This window comes from Rana temporaria, chromosome 2 (genome assembly GCF_905171775.1).
Source record: "Rana temporaria chromosome 2, aRanTem1.1, whole genome shotgun sequence".
NCBI classification, from domain to species: domain Eukaryota; kingdom Metazoa; phylum Chordata; class Amphibia; order Anura; family Ranidae; genus Rana; species Rana temporaria.
The window spans coordinates 288,748,278-288,766,564 of record NC_053490.1 but is presented as its reverse complement, the minus strand read 5'-3'; positions in this window follow the sequence as shown (position 1 = coordinate 288,766,564).

The window sequence follows — 18,287 nt, the reverse complement described above, 5'->3', positions numbered from 1 at the left end:
GACGTAACTTGCCTACGCCACCGTAGGGTGGGCGCACATTTAGGCTGGACGCTTGGTGGCGCTCCCATTGATTTGCCATTCAAATATGCAAATGAGGGAAATACGGCGATTCACGAACGTGCGTGTGCCCGGTGCATGCTACGTGAGATGCGCATAAGTTGTACGTCCGGCGTAAAGTTATTCCCCATAAAGGAGGTGCAACCCGGCAACAGACATGCACAGGTCTGCACCAGGGAACACAAGCCGACGTATTTTGCGTTGGACATGTGTCTGGCTGGGCGTATGTTATGTTCACGGCGTACGCAGTGATCCGGCGTAGCTTAGGCAATTGTGCCGGCGTGGTTGTGAGGAGGCACATGGGGGGGGTGCTGTCGTCACGGAGCATGCGCAGTTCGTAATACGTACACGCCTCATTTGCATGGGTTCACGCCCACTTCCACCTATGCTGATGTGCGCCTTCGAAACCCACGCCACGCTGACGCACCGTTGGGAGCACTGGCTTACTGAATGCAATGCTTGCCTCTCTGCGCTGCATTGGCATAGCGTACATTGTTTGCCCTACGGCGGCGTAATGTGCGCCTTGCTCTCTGTGAATCTGGGCCAATATATTTTCTTCTACATATTTTTTGTAACAAAATCGCAATAAGCATATATTGATTGGTACCTTCTAATTGGTTGATTAGAAGGTACAGGTTCACATATACTTTAAGAGCTGAGTGTATTTTTGGCAGCTCAATGCATATTTTTTAGAACTTGCTGGATCTTTAAAGGGATAAAACATGGGGATATTGAAAAACTGTAGTGCATATGTTTTTTTATTTATTTATGTGCCTTGAAATACACTTTAATAAAGTTTAACTCCATGTAAACAGCTAAATACATAGTTAAAATCCATATTGAGTCTACCCTGTCTTGAAAAATACAAAGCCATGCCCTACAGCAAGGCCAAGCGGCTGTATATAGTGTGATAACGTGGAGAGAACTTGAGCTAGATTAGGCAGGTTAGTTAGTGGCGTGCAGGCAGTTTAGTAAATATATATATATATAAATATATATATATATATATATATATATATATATATAAAGAGAGAGAGTTGTGCTCATAAGTTTACATACCCTGGCAGAATTTATGATTCCTTTGTCCATTTTTCAGAGATTATGAATGATAACACAAAAACTTTTCTTTCACTCATGGTTAGTGTTTGGCTGAAGCCATTTATTATCAACTGTGTTTACTTATTTTACATCATAATGACAACAGAAACTACCAAAATGACCCTGATCAAATGTTTACATACCCTAATGATTTTGGCCTAATAACATGCACGCATGTTGACACAAAGGGATTTGAATGGCTATTAAAGGTAACCATCCTCACCTGTGATCTGTTTGCTTGTAATTAGTATGTGTATATAAAGGTCAATGAGTTTCTGGACTCCTGAAAGACCCTTGCATCTTTCACCCAGTGCTGCACTGACATTTCTGGATTCATATATATATAGTGCAGTCTGTGTAGAATATATATACAATGCAGGCAGTCTTTGTTTCCATTCTTTTAATTTTGCAAATGAATAATCTTTCTTCATAAATTTAGGACAAACTATACTATGTTACATTTATTTGGTGAAAATAACCCAAAACAGTGTATATTATTTAGTCTGTAGGAAAGTCTTATAGAGTCTACAAACTATGGTATATATAATAGTTGATTAATCCTGATGTATTAACGGCTTATCTTAATTTCTTGAGGCTATGTACATTTGGCTATATAGCATACTTAGCATACTTATTGTGTGTGTTAACTTTTGGGAATCCTCCATTGTGCTTTCCAAGGGCAAATCCCGAAGAAGACCACACTGGTCGAAACGCGTTGGTGTCGCTTGGCAAAACGCATAATAGTGTATGTATTTGAATTCACTGTATTAACTTGTACATGTTTTTTGCTATTTGTATTATTAATGTTCAGTGATGAGAGGTGACATTTTATCATTTTCAATAAATGTTTGTTTTAAATTATCATTATTGTGTATGACTATTTAAAAAACATCTTGGTGTCGTAAAGCCCTGGTGCTTCTCACCATTTCTCCTTTCCTTTGTGGGCCACGTTGTACACGAATTAGGGCTGACACCCACCATTGGTCTTTAGTGACTGTATATGGGCTATGGAACTGTATATATAATTTTGTTTATATGTTAAAAATCATCACACAGTAATAATAAAAAAAAAATGTATTACAATGGCTACCAGAAGAAATATGGCAGATCTCCCCACCTGGGACACAGACAGCTATATAAATCAGATGGAGGCTCTAATGCAGGTCATACATGGGTTGAATTCTGCACCGATGGTGCCACCATTGATTTCAAAATTTGACCAACTAAGCCTTCATTTTCACCTCATGTTGCTACAGAAAACAATTTTGATGGCCGGGAATCTTCTTCTGTTTCTAGGAATTTTCTTTTCATGCGCTCATGCGCAAATTTCATTTCGACTATATTTCTCTCATGATTCTCCCATTATTGATTAGAAATTTGTATGTTTTTCCAAAAATTTCCAACATGCTCGATCACTCAATTTCAATGGCTGCGCCAAAATTGGGCATTGCTGCAGCCCACTAATGGTGCAAATTTGAAAGAAAATTCTTTGTTTCGATTTTCCTAGGAAAATTATTTCAGAATTGAACGCATGTATGGCCTGCTTAAACCTTACTCCATTCAAAAACCTAAAGCCAAAACAGATAATAAAAGTAAACCAACCAACCAACAGAAACACTGACAGCAATTAAAAACCTGACAGTAGTTCCAACCCCTCAAAACTCTATCCAAATCAGAACAAATTGCCTTTTAGTTATGCTTTAATAAATAAAATGTAAGGGACAGAGAACAACCATAAGCAAAATAGTCACTTGGAAAGTTAAAACATATCATGCTAATTAAATGTGTCAGTTTTCTTATCTTAGCTTTGGAAATATTAGATTTTTAACCTTTCAAATTCATATCCATAACCCACCGAGATGTTAAGCAATTAACAGTTACAAATCTCTAGCATTATTAACTTTTACTTTAATGTGTGACCAGCACAACAGGCCTTATTAAACAAAGGAAATATGATGCAGCAATAGCCGGCTGTAAATACTGGAACACAAAACACTAGTAAAGTAGCATGTCAAAAGGGACTTCGTACATAAATGAATTGAAAGGCGAATAACTGGCAGACAAGGAAGGAATGCTGGCATGGAAGACACTATAAGAAATCCAGAGGAATTGACAGAATACTGGCAACAAGTAAATACAGACAAGGCAAAACACAACCGTGGCAGGGAAGACATTGGAAAGGATGGAACATTGACAGGGTGAGACTGCTGGCAGAATAATAACAATGTGAAATCACTTGCTGTTTTGGCATATCTTAGGAGGCACAGATGAATGGTTGTGTAGAGAAACATCGTCATTTCAGTTCTCTGGGTGTAGTCCTTTAGAGGAGAAATTAAACATTTTAATTTCTGATGCTCTTTTAGTATTATATACTTTTTTTTATAAAAGTATGTCTTCACTATATATTATAATGAACCTGTAAATGTGCACCATCTCTAAATCAAATAAGTATGGACTATTTTCTTCCACACGCCAGTCTTTCTTGGTTCCTTAAATATTATATATACAGTATTCTGATTAAAGTAGAATAGTAATGCATTAAAACCTACGTGCAGCCAAAATAATAAAAAATATATAAACAATCAGGGACCTAAAATCTACAGGCTCTATCAATGGAAAGCGATCTATGAAGGAATGACAGGCAGTTGACTGAAAGGTCTGCCCCATCCATTCATAGATCATTTCCTATTTATAAAAGCTGTAGAATGGCTTCTATGAATGGTGGAGCTGGGCAGAAAGAGTGGACTTTCTTAATAAGAGTTCGTCACAGTTCAAAAAAAGAATCTGAAATGTTAGCAGAAATAAAGAAACACCCGATGATAGGGGCCACCATATGAACAATTAAAAAGGTTTTTGAAAAAAACAATATGTCTAAATACCCAAGTCCAATGACTTCCGATCTTGGGCACCAGAGCATTTCAGCCAAGGTTGATCAAAGATTCAACGCTTTATGACAAAGAGGTATTAGTAGGATTATTCACTTATCAAAAAATAACCGACTAATGACAAAGAGAGAGATTAAAGATAAGTAGCACCAGAATTAGACTTTTTTCGGATGTTGCAATTAGAAGCGTTCTTACGGACAAAGGTAAAGATATATACAGAAGTCAGAACATTGTCAAAATTTGAGCAGATATGCCTGAAGAGAAACCCACTGTCTTATTTATATGCAATACTAATCAATCTAGACATACCACAAGAACTTACGTTCCTTCAGGCTTGGGAGAGGGACTTGGGAATAACATTCTCCCAAGAACAGAGAGACAGGATCTTGTTATTTACCCACAAGGCCTCAGTAGCTAGCAGATACCAAGAGGGAGCATACAACATTTTAACTAGATGGTACAGAACACCATCAGTATTGCATCAAATATATCCTCAGATGTCAGATGTCTGCTGGAGGTGTCACATGGCAGAAGGGACTCTACAACATATTTTCTGGGAGTGTGTGAAAATACAGGAGTTTTGGAAAATGGGAATAGAAACTATCAAAATAATTACAGGAGTGTATTTAGAAGACAGACCAGCAGCCATGCTAATACTTGATATCCCTATATCAGTGGGAAAAATAAAAAAACTCACTAAGACATCTTATTATAGCCCCGAGGGCGTGTGTCCCTGTCCTGTGGAAAAAGGAGAGTCCACCATCCAGAACACAATGGTTCTCTAGAATCGCAGAGATTCAACAAATGGAGAACCTTACAATGGCAATGAAAGATCAAGATGGGAGATAACGGACGATATGGGCACCATATTTGAAATATAGAGAGGATTGGGGGAGTGGGGATGGGGTCGGGGGAGAGAGGGGATGTGTGAGGGGGATGAGGGGGATGAGAGAAGAGTGAAATCTTCTTTATCCCCCTTTTTTTTGGTTGGGGAGGGAGAGGGGGCATCGTGGAGAAGGAAGGTAGAAGTTAAAGAGGAAAAGGGAAGTCACATTGAATTAATGAAGCATTAAGGAGATAGGAAAATACAAGATTGTAATTTTTTTCTTTTTTGATTGATGCAAGCAGATGGTATAAAATATGAAAACTTGTAATGTGAAATCTATGGAAAAATAAAGAATTTATATATAAAAAAAAAAGTTCTTTGTTGCAAAGCCATCATTAATCCCACCCAAGCAGACTTGCTAAAAAAAAAACTAACAGCCTGCCTCTTAAACTGTCATTAGCTAAAGCAGGGGTCTCCAAACTGCGGCTCTTTGCTAGCCTTTTTCCGGCCCTTGGGGCACTATTCTTCCCACTGATATAAAGCACTATTCTTCCCACTGACACCAACAAGGGGGCACCATTTCTTCCAGTGATACCAATGATGGAATACTATTCCTCCTATTGATAGGGGCACTACTCCTCCTCCTACTGACCACCTACCATGAGGCCATATTTATTCTCACTGATGCTGGGCCCGGGACATTTTCTGCACCCACTAGCCACAATCCAGCCCTTCTAAATTCTGAAGGACAATCAACTGGCCCTTTGTTTTAAAAGTTTGGAGACCCCTGAGCTAAAGGAATGGACAGGTATAGCATCATATACATCAATGTCAGTATCCCAAATATGGCAATGTGGCCATATTTGAGCAATGATCTAATGCTCCATTTCCTGCCCATTTGCTTACATGGCTGAAGATTCCTGGCCATGATTGGGCTTAGTGACATCACTGGTTGGTATGGATGCAGTGAGAATAATCAGTCATTGCTTCCTTAGTAATCACTGACAGCTGGGATAGGGGTGACATCATTTCCCAAATATGGATATATGGCCATATTTTGGCAATTATGTAATTTGCTCCTTTCCCCACCAATTTGCTATGTGGCCAGTTATTCCCTGCCATGTAAGTAAATGGGCCGGGTGATGAAAGTGGTCGGTAAGAATGCACTGGGTCCAAGCAGCCACTGCTTCCTTAGCAACCATTGACAGCCAGAACAAAGCTGTTATGTTTATCCACACTCAACGCCATAAACAATCAGTGTTCGGATTAACATCCAAAAAGGCAATGTTTGGGTCAAACTTACATTTTGGCCGAACACTGACCTATTCTCTACATATTCACCTTGCAAGGGAAGTTGCACTTTAAAGGGATTCTGCACTCTCCATGGGCATTTCCCCAAAGCTTATTTGTGATGAAATACTCAATCACACACTAGGAAAAAACAAAAAACAGTGGGGTTCATTTACTAAAAGTAGAGCACACAGAATCTGGTGCAGCTGTGCATATTTTGCCAATCAACGTCTAACTTCTGCTTGTTCAATTAAAGGTTGTAAACCCTTGAGGTTTTTCACCTCAATGCATTCTATGCATTGAGGTGAAAAAACCTCCTGTAATGCTGTAGGCCACCTGAGCCCCAGTTTTACTTACCTGTATCCCCTCTATCTCATGCCGGGGATGAGCACACCAGCAAAAGCTGGTGTCTTGGGTCCTGATTGAATGGATTGATAGCAGCACAGCCATTGACTCCTGCTGCTGTCAATCAAATCCAATGACGTGGCGCCGAGTCCTGCTTTCTGTGTGAATAGACGCAGAAGCAGAACATGGGAGCGCGTCCACGAAGGGAAGCGCTTCTCCAATGGGGCATTTGAGAAGAGGAGGAGCCAGGAGTGCGGCTGAGGGACCCCAGAATAGGAGGATCGGGGCCACTCTGTTCAAAACCAACTGTACAGCGGAGGTAAGTATGACATGTTTGTTTTTGTTTTTTCTTAAAACCCTGAAAATGTACAACCCCTTTAAGCTTTGACAAAAGAAACCTGCAAGCTGATTGGTTTCTATGCAGAGCTGCACCAGATTTTGCACTCTCCAGTTTTAGTAAATCAACCCCAGTAGCTCTGGGGAAAATTCCCATGTCAAGTACAACTTCCCTTGCAAGGTGAACTGTCTATTTGACGTTAGTAAATCAACCCCAATGGAAGTACATACATGTGCAATGAGGTACAAACAGTTTTCAATTGAAGGCCTTGTGACAAGTTGACAATGCCGGGGTACAACTGAGAGATAGGGATAGCCACCCTATAACAGTCCAAACAAAAATCGTAATGGCGGGATCACAAGGTCTTATTTAATTGAACCTGGAGCAGGATGTTTAAAATTGTATTAATTACTTTGTTAAGACATTAGGGTTACGTTCACATCGAGGTGTTTGATGCCAATTTTCTGCTATTAAAATGCTCAACCAGGCAAATCCTATTCAATTCAATGGCCCCTGTTCACAGCTGGGCATTCTGCCGCCTTAAGCCAAACGCCCATCGCTCAAAAGAGCACATGAGCTTTTTTTTGGCAGATTATAGGTGTTTTACTGTTTTCCATTGGTGACTGGTCAACTTAAAGTGGAGTTCCACCCAAAAATGAAACTTCCGCTTTTCGGAACCCTCCCCCCCTCCGGTGTCACATTTGGCTCCTTTCAGGGGGAGGGAGGTGCAGATACCTGTCTAAGACAGGTATTTGCACTCACTTCCAGGCATATACTCCCGTGGGAGTCGCGCCACTTCCTCCCCCCCTGTTGTCTCCTGGGAAACACACTGGTCCCAGGGGACCAGTGCGCTATTACTTGCGCATGCGCAGTAGGGAAACAGGCAGTGAAGCTACAAGGATTCACTTCCTGATTTCCTCACCGAGGATGTCGGCGGTGGCAGCATCCGAGAGACAAGCAATTGCTAGACCTCGTCTGCCGACATCGCGGGCGCGCTGGACAGGTAAATGTCCATGTTTTTAAAGTTAACAGCTGCAGTATTTGTATCTGCTGGCTTTTAAAAAAAAAAATTTGGATGGACCTCCGCTTTAAAAATAATGCAAAAATGCCAGAAAAAAATGCCCAAAAAATGCCTAGATGTGAACAGAGCCTAACATGTTAACGTTGCAGTGATTCAATTGTTTAGAATGATGTGGGCATTTACGGTAAAAAAATATTTACCGTATTTATCGGCGTATACCGCGCACTATTTTGCCCTGAAAATCAGGGCAAAATCGTGGGTGCGCAGTATACGCCGATACCCGATTTCCCGCCATGAGTTTGAATACTGCGCCCGCATATAGCGAGCGCAGTACACTCGTGAATCTTCGGCCAGTCTCGGCGCCTCTCGTACTGACGTCCTGACGTCCTGAGCGTACAGGACGTCAGTGCGAGAGGCGCCCGAGCCTGGCCGAAGATTCACGAGTGTACTGCGCTCGCTATATGCGGGCGCAGTATTCAAAGTCGTGGCGGGAAACGAGCGGGAGGACGCCGCCGAAGGACGCCGGACCCGCCGAAGATGGACACCGGACCCGCCGAAGATGGACACCGGACCCGCCGAAGCTGGACACCGGACCCGCCGAAGATGGACACCGGACCCGCCGAAGATGGACGCCCGACCCGCCGAAGATGGACGCCCGACCCGCCGAAGAGGACACCCGACGAGGCCGCAGATGGACGCCGCGCAAGACATCAAAACTGTAAGTACAAAATAACAAAAAATCTTTTTTTCCCACAGGATTGGGGGCCACTTTGGGGGTGCGCGGTATACGCCAGAGCGCGTTATACCGCGATAAATACGGTAGTAAAATATATCAACAGTGAAAAACCAGATCAATTGTAGCTGTCAAAGATTCTTATAGAATACGCATCTAAAAAATATTTTATAGAAATAACTGGTAGAGTTAACATTTGCATGAATATTATTTTAGAAAGAAAACATATACTTTCAAAGCTATGCATAGGTACATATGTGCATACATACATGCACACAAAACATGAAAAATTAAGTGGCAATGGGTCCACTATAACTGTCATCCATGAATATGTAATACGGACACTATTAATATTCAAGCTGTGGAGAGGATGTTATTGATATAAAGTATCAGAAGAATTGCTCTTGTTGCCTATCAATTCTCCTTTTCATTCTTTCATGCTACCCTAGGAGCTCAGAAGGGAGAATATGATTGGTTACGTATGATAAGAAAAGGATTTTTTTATTTTGAAAAACTTTCAATCATAAGTCTCTGTAAATTTATGGAAGCATTACCTGGTTGTTTGTGGTGGTAGAATGCCTTTCTTTCTGATTTCCACTGGTGCTTTGAGAATGCCAGTATTTATGAAACGTAGTAATGATAGCCCTGCACATGTTATCTGCAAACAGAGGCAGTCTTCTCTTGTTTTCTGGTTAGTAGCTTTTGAAAACTGGTTTGCTTACTACCTTGATTATACCTTCCATGGTGTCATTATCTGCTCCCCCTTTCTGTTGCTGCAAAGGCCGCATACAATTTTTTTTTATTCTTTTGAATATTTACCTTTTTTTTCTTGATGGCTTTTAGTTGAGCATGTAACTTCCCAGGGTCCTTTTTTTTTTCCTGTGTCAGCAGTGATCTGCTGCAGAGATTTGCACTCACATTACTAAATGCGAATACAAGCCCAGATATGAATGATACTAGACATCATTTGAGCCAGAAGAGACTTGTAAACCTCTATTTTCAAGATGTACCTATAGGTAAGCCCATGGTTTGACAAATTTGCTTGGAATCTAGGAGCCAGGTAAAAAAGTTAGAAGCTAGAAAACGCACCCCGTCCCGATGAGCTTGCGCACAGAAGCGAACACATACATGAGCAGCGCCCGCATATGTAAACGGTGTTCAAACCACGCATGTGAGGTATCGCCGCGATTGGTAGAGTGAGAGCAATAATTCTAGCCCTAGTCCTCCTCTGTAACTCAAAACATGCAACCTGTAGATTTTTTTAAACATCGCCTATGAAGATTTTAAAGGGTAAAAGTTTGTCGGCATTCCACGAGCGGACGCAATTTTGAAGCGTGACATGTTGGGTATGAATTTACTCGGCGTAACATTATCTTTCATAATATTACAAAAAATGGGGATAACTTTACTGTTGTCTTATTTTTTTATTTAAAAAAGTGTATTTTTTTCCAAAAAAGTGCGCTTGTAAGACCGCTACGCAAATACGGCGTGACAGAAAGTATTACAACGATCGCCATTTTATTCTCTAGGGTGTTAGGATAAAAAATATATATAATGTTTGGGGGTTCTAATTAGATGGAAGAAGATGGCAGTGAAAATAGTGAAAAATAGTGAAAAATTACATTAGAATTGCTGTTTAACTTGTAATGCTTAACTTGTAAAACCAACGGCCACCACCAGATGGCGCCAGCTCACACATCTGGTGGTAATAACTTGTAATACCAACGGCTCACCACCAGATGGCGCCAGCTCACAAAAAAAAAATTCCAAGTCGCCAGGACACCATTTCTAGTCGCCATGGCGAACTGGCACCCGGGATTTGTCGAGCCCTGGGTAAGCCTATAATAAGGCTCACCCATAGGTGAAGTAAATATCTCCTAAACTTACACCGTTTAGGAGATATTTACTTTGTACTGCTCTGATGATGTCATCGTTACATGCGCTGTGAAGAAACATCCCTCCTAGCCGTTTCTTCACTAGTGAGTGCCGTGACTGGCGGCTCCTGCGCGCATTTGCAGGAGTGACATCACGTGACTCCGGCCAGTCACAGAGCCAGAGTCCGTGAACCAGAAGGAAGAGGGGTGAACATGGATGTGGCCTCCTGTGTGGACAGCACAGGCTTCGTTTGAAGGTAAGTATCACATAGGGGGTTATTTACGAAAGACAAATCCACTTTGCACTACAAGTGCAAACTACAAGTGCAAAGTGCACTTGAAATTCCGCTGAAAGTACACTTGGAAGTTCAGTCGCTGTAGATCTGAGAGGAACATGTAAGGAAAATAAAAAAAACAGCATTTTAGCTTGCACATGATTGGATAATAAAATCAGCAGAGCTTTCCCTCAAATTTAGATCTACCCCTCAGGTTTACAGCAACTGCACTTCCAAGTGTACTTTCAGTGCAATTTCAAGTGCACTTTGCACTTGTAGTTTGCACTTGTAGTGCAAAGTGGATTTGCCTTTAGTAAATAACCCCATAATGGGCTTGAATGTGATGCATACTAGCCCATTATGCTTTTACTTTGAATGGAACAAAAAAAGAAGTAAAACCCATCAGGGTTTACTTCCTCTTAACCACTTGACCACTGGGCACTTAAACCCCCTTCCTAACCAGACCAATTTTCAACTTTCGGTGCTCTCACAATTTGAATGACAATTACTCAGTCATACAACATTGTGCCCATCTGAAATGTTTGTCCTTTTTTCCCACAAATAGAGCTTTCTTTTGGTGGTATTGCAGAGTATTGGGGGTATTGCAGAGTATTGGGGTATTGCATAGTATTATGGGGAAATTGCAGAGTATTGGGGGTATTGCAGAGTATTGGGGGTATTGCAGAGTATTGGTGGTATTGCAGAGTATTGGGGGTATTGCAGAGTATTGGGGGTATTTCAGAGTATTGGGGGTATTGCAGAGTATGGGGGGTATTGCAGAGTATTGCGCAGGGAGGGATGGCTGGATCTGTGACTGCATTTGTCACAGATCCAGCCCACAGCAGCTGCTGCTGCTTCCGCTCTCCCCCCTCTTCTCTCACACTGTACCGATCGGTACAGAGAGGAGAGGGAGGAACTGGTGTCATCACATGACGCCGGTTTGTTTACAAGTGATCGCTCCATCATTTGACAGAGCGATTACGTGGTAAACGGGCGCTATCAGCAGCAATTTACCACGATCTGTGATGCGCCGGGTCTTCTAGACACGGCGCTCACGGATGATTCCCGGAGCGCGCCCCAGGGGGCGCGCGAGAGGAGGATTCTAGGAGGACGTCCCAGGGACGTCCTCCCAGAACAACTCCACCGCGCTGTAGACGTCTTTTGTCTATGGCGCGGTGGCAAAGAGGTTAAAGACAGGAAGGAGATGGATATGGGGGAAGCACCGTAGCATGTTGAGGGTAAATACTACTAACCATCCCTTATTTTAAAGTGCATGTAAACCTTGGACATGAAAAATGAACAAAACATACAGTATCCTTCCATATTGTATTCTTACCTCAGTTCACAGCACCAAGTGGCTACACACGGCCGGACTTTCCTAGAAAAAAAGCCTGTCTGACTTTTTTTCTCGGAAAGTCCGGCCGTGTGTACGAGGCATTACTGGTCTCCTCCCCACACCCAACCTGTGACTGGATGATGAAGGAAAAGCAACTAAGTGATTAGCTCATATTATCGTAATATTATTATAATATTATTCTGCATTCCCCTCCTATCAGCATGCACTGCAGCAAGCCATGATCAAGCATTAGCTCAGACTGAAACGCGTCGGCTATCTACCTGTTCCTTTGTTGCACCTGTGAAGTGATGTACTTGCTGTGCTTTTTTGAATAAAAGACAACCGTTTGGTCATTGGAGTGCGGCTATCCATCCTCTTTCTTCGTATCTACTGCAGCAAGTCTGTTGGTTCTTTTTGCTTCTTCACTTTGTCCCAATATGAGCCCCGCCGATCATACAATTGGAAGATTCACAGATCAAATTCACGTACTTCCACTTTTTCCTATTTAATGATTACAGAGCTACATAATTTGCATATGCCTGGAATTCAGCTTAATTCTTAATTCTGCAGAGTAAATTGGACAATTAAGTAAACATTAGTGTATATGACTTTCATTTGACACTGTTATGCTTTTTTCTTTCTTTTCTCCGCTTATATAGATCTAATGCAAAGAAAAAGAAAGAAAGAAAGAGAAATGGAAAGAAGACCGACACGACAAATTCAATATCGAGTGACAGTGCACAGAGAGAACTAACACTGACAGTGACAAACTGACAACAAACCTTTGAAATGATATTGCATTCATGCAGAGGCAATAACAAGAAAAAAAAATGTCTTTTGTGAGATAATATTGGAAACCAACACCAACAAATGCAGCTTTTAGGCTTCTTTCACACCAATATGATTCTCGTTGCACGACTGCATGAGTTTCCATGTGTGTTTTTTTTTTAAATGAATGTTAATATTTTTCCTGTACATTAAAGTTTTTAATGTTTTGGGTTGAGGAGGTTTTAAAACATACCTCCCAACATTTTGAGATGGGAATGAGGGACACCTACTAGCAAATGTAAGTAGTCATAGGACACGCCTCCTGTCACACCCCCTTAAAGGAGAATTAACCAAAAAACGTTAATTAAATAGACAAGGGATTTTTTTTACCACTACTGTTCCTTTATATTGGCTTTTAAAATTAAAAATTTAAAATACAAATGCAGCAATTTAGAAATGTAATGAAAGATTTAGCACTGGGAAACACTTTTTGAAAGATAAAAAGTGCATTTTTTATACAGCTATATAGATCAGACCAAAATGAGGGACAAATGAGGAGGAATGAGGACATTGCTCGAAATCAGGGAAAGTTGGGAGCTATGGTTAAAATCCTCATCAAATTACAGTGCAGTTCATTAGAAACATGCACCTGGTGCAATAGCAGTTTTTCTAGGGCTAGTACTCCGTGTTGGTGTGCAAAATTAGTGTATTTTTTGTTACTTATGCAAAGTGATCATTTAAGGGGGTTTTAAAGTACTGTGGTTTTCTGTATTACAGACATGTTTTCAACCATAGAAAAGTTGAACTAAAGACGCAGTGAGTTCACCTACAGATTTTTTTAGCTGGTAACATCCATGTTAAATACATATTCCCAGAAATGATCCCAAGGCAGTCCTTCACATTGAAGTGAGCTGTCTGGTGCATTGTTGGGCACTAGTTAGCTGGGTGTTGGTTTACTTACGTGTTGATCTTTCTGATGGTCCTACCACTGATTCCTAAGCAGGATTCTTCTCTTTAGTGCTCTCTGGTTCTCTCCTTTCATTTAGAATTTACATTTGTGTATTAGCCTTTTATTAGCATTTGTATTCTCTCTACTTGGATGGACATTACCAAGCACATTCACATATTAACATGTGTCCTAATTGGTTGAGTTCAATCCACTTTTAAGACCCATCTCTGTCTTTGTTAGCTTGTGGTTGCAACTATTGCTGTTCTCAGGTTGGTCATTGTTGTTGACCTCGATTGTCCATACATTGCTTGAACTCTGGCTGTGTGACCTTGTAGTGACCCCCCTCAATATACATTTGCTACCTATACTTGTTTGACCCTTGCTCTGGTTACCCTTACCAACTAGCTTGTAAGCAGGTGCTTAAAAGTGTTGTGTTCTTTTTGCAGGCTACCCAGGTGGGAAGGGGTCAAACTAGCTCTGTATTTTCTTTTCTGGGCTCTGCCCTTCACCCTCTGCTGTAAATAAACAGGGGGAAAGCATGGCTTGAGGGCACATCTGGCATGGGAAGAATGGGACAGTCAAGACAAAAAATGTTATCGCCAGCCACATTGGGGCACACTAATGGAAGCTTAAAGAGGTTGTAAATGTACATTTTTCCCCCCTAAATAGCTTCCTTTACCTTAGTGCAGTCCTCCTTCACTTACCTCATCCTTCCATTTTGCTTTTAAATTTCCTTATTTCTTCTGAGTAATGCTCAATTCCTGTTCTTTTGTCTGTAACTCAACACAGTAATGCAAGGCTTTCTCCCTGGTGTGGAGTTTTGTGCTCGCCCCCTCCCTTGAGGGGGGGAGGGGGTGAGCAGGAGAGTCAGGACGCCCACTAACACACAGCTCCTTTCTCTATCTGCAATGTAGAGAGCGTCCTGACTCTCCTGCTCGCCCCCTCAAGGGAGGGGGCGAGCACGACACTCCACACCAGAGAGAAAGCCTTGCACTACTGTGTGGAGTTACAGAAGAACAGGAAGTCAGGGTTTCTCAGAAGAAATAAGGACATTTAAAAGCAAAATGGAAGGATGAGGTAAGTGAAGGAGGACTGCACTAATGTAAAGGAAGCTATTTAGGGATTTTCTTTTTTTTACCTTTACAACCCCTTTAAGCAGGGCTTTACCACTTATGGACTTCCACTTTGGGGAGGTATGCAGCTGGTAGCTGGGATTTAATTAGCTGGTTAGCAAGAAACTGTGATTTTGCACTGTTGGACTGTATAGCCTGGTCTAAAGTTATTCAAAGGGTTGCATGATGTATCGAAAGAACAGGACCTGTAAAGCACACATGGGGTGAAGTGTAAGAACGGAAGGCCACCACAAGGGGTTAACTCAGCAGAGGTGTTGACAGAAGAAATGTAGTTGATATGGGTAACCATGAACTGGCGGGAATGTAAGAGCAGCATATAAAGACTGTATAAAGACCTGGGAATGAGAGGGAACGATGAGAAGACAGGAGGGGGACACTGTCCTATATAAAGCTGATGGCCCCAGTCTGTGATCCAGGGCAGGCCTTCCATAACAGGGGAGACGAGAGCAGATCTCCAGCATGTATAAGAGAAAGAAAGAAGAGAAGGCGCCTCCAGATTAACGACAATGAGCTTTAATAAATGATAATAGGTACAGCATCCACTTACATTAAAATTGTAGAAATCCGGCATATAGATCCTATGGATGATCCCTTGAGTGGCATCCTACCGCACTAGATGTTGAGCTGTTTGTTGCTTTTATGCCCCTCTGTGTATCACCGTCTGTATAGCAGCACAGCCAGCAGGGACGGTGTCACTGTTGAAAGCGAGTCGTGGTGAGGTCACTAGAATGCGACGATGCTGCCATCCTCGGTGAGGGAATCGGGAAGTGAATCGCTGCGGCATCACTGTCCGGTTCCCTACTGCGCATTTGCGAGTCGCGCTGCGCCGTCCTCACTGGTCCCCGCTGTGTTCTGGGAGCCGTGTGTTTCCCAGAACACAACGAGGGGGTGACGCTGATGAGGATGAGGCCCTGATACAATCTCAGGATTACCCATTCTGCCGTATGATTCAAATTAATAAGGTGAAATATGTGGACCAGACAAAAAGAATCACATCTCACCTCTTTCAGCATTCAGCAACAGGGTGTGACTGGGCCTGCCCACATTTTTTTTATTGGTTAAATTACATCACAAAACATATGCATGCTGATTGGTTCACATTATACATTCACACCCACTGATCCTCCCATTCAGACTCCCCTTGCCCACCCCTTTACACGCCCTCCTGTGAGCACATGTAAGATGCTTTGTCCAAAATGAATACACAGGGGTTCCCACTGAAGTCCACAGGAGCAACATTCCTTTCTCGATGGGATGGGCTGGAAGGAGGAGCTGTTTAGGAGCAAGAGGCGAGGAATAGAAGTCCATTTTTAGCATAAACAGTTCTCTTGTTACAAGATACAAACAGTCCCAGGAAGACATATATTATTTTGGTGGGAGGAATCCAGGAAGGGGGAGGCTTGAACACATTAGCAGCATAATGGAGGAAACAGTCTTTTGTCTTTCATATTTTCAATGCTGAGTCTGTTACTTTAAAACAATATCTGATATAAAATCCTCAAGGAAAATAAACACGTATTGTGATTAAGGATGAGCCGAACACCCCCCTGTTTGGTTCGCATCAGAACTTGCGAACACACCAAATGTTCGCGTGAACTTTAGAACCCCGTTAAAGTCTATGGGACTCGAACATTTTAAATCTAAAGTGTTAATTTTAAAGGCTAATATGCAAGTTATTGTCCTAAAAAGTGTTTGGGGACCTGGGTCCTGTCCCAGGAAACATGTATCAATGCAAAAAAAAGTTTTAAAAACGGCCGTTTTTTCAGGAGCAGTGAATTTAATAATGCTAAAAGTAAAACAATAAAAGTGTAATATTACTTTAAATTTCGTACCTAGGGGGGGTGTAAAGTCAGCATGTGAAAAAGTGCATGTTTCCCGTACATAGAACTGTCCCTGCACAAAGTGTAATTTCTGAAAGAAAAAAAGGCATTTAAAACCGGCTTTGCGGCTCTAATGAATTGTCGGCTCTGGCAATTACAGAGATGATTCATTCATAAAGAAAAAAAAATGTGTGGGGGTTCCCCCAAATTGAATTACCAGGCCCTTCAGGTCTGGAATGGATATTAAGGGGAACCCCGCCGTAAAAAAAAAAAAATGACGTAGGGTTCCCTGCAAATATCCATACCAGGCCCTTCAGGTCTGGTGTGGATTTTAAGGGGAACTCCACCCCAAATTTAAAAAAAAATGGCGTGGAATCCCCCTAAAAATCCACACCAGACCCTTATCCGAGCACGTTAACCTGGCCAGCCGCAGAAAAGAGGGGGGGACAGGGTGCGCCCCCCCCTCTCCTGAACCGCACCAGGCCACATGCCCTCAACATGGGGAGGATGTCCCCATGTTGATGGGGACAAGGGCCTCATCCCCACAACCCTTGCCCGGTGGTTGTAGGGGTCTGCTATCTGTCTATCTGTCTCCTATCCAGCGATGGATGATCTCTCCAGCGATGGATGATCAGCGATCCAGTCCAGAAGATCCATCCGTCCAGAGCGCAGCAGGGGAGCTCCACTCTCCGCTGGACACAGCCCAGCGGAATGATGCACTGGAGCTGTGACATTTCTTATATAGGGGAAGCGGCCACCCGTCACATGACCCCGCCCCCTCTGACACAGCCTCGTACGTCACTGGGAAAGCCCGGTCTTTCAGGGTCAGTGGATTCACATCGCTGGATTTTTTTTTTTTTATTACTAAAACATTTTTTTCTACAGTGTCTGTGTGTTTTTTTTTAACTATTTACACTTCCTTCGTGAAATGGTAGAGGTACAGTGTACCCCATTACCAATTCACATAGGGGATGGGCCAGGATCTGGGGGTCCCCTTTGTTAAATGGGTCTTCCAGATTCTGATAAGCCCCCCGCCCGCAGACCCCCACAACCACCAGGCAAGGGTTGTGGGGATGAGGCCCTTGTCCCCATCAACATGGGGACATCCTCCCCATGTTGAGGGCATGTGGCCTGGTGCGGTTCAGGAGAGGGGGGGGGGCCGCACTCTGTCCCCCCCTCTTTTCTGCGGCCGGCCAGGTTAACGTGCTCGGATAAGGGTCTGGTGTGGATTTTTAGGGGGACTCCACGCCATTTTTTTTTTTTAATTTGGGGTGGAGTTCCCCTTAAAATCCACACCAGACCTGAAGGGCCTGGTATGGATATTTGCGGGGAACCCTACGTCATTTTTTTTTTACGGCGGGGTTCCCCTTAATATCCATTCCAGACCTGAAGGGCCTGGTAATTTAATTTGGGGGAACCCCCACACATTTTTTTTTCTTTATGAATGAATCATCTCTGTAATTGCCAGAGCCGACAATTCATTATAGCCGCAAAGCCGGTTTTAAATGCCTTTTTTTCTTTCAGAAATGACACTTTGTGC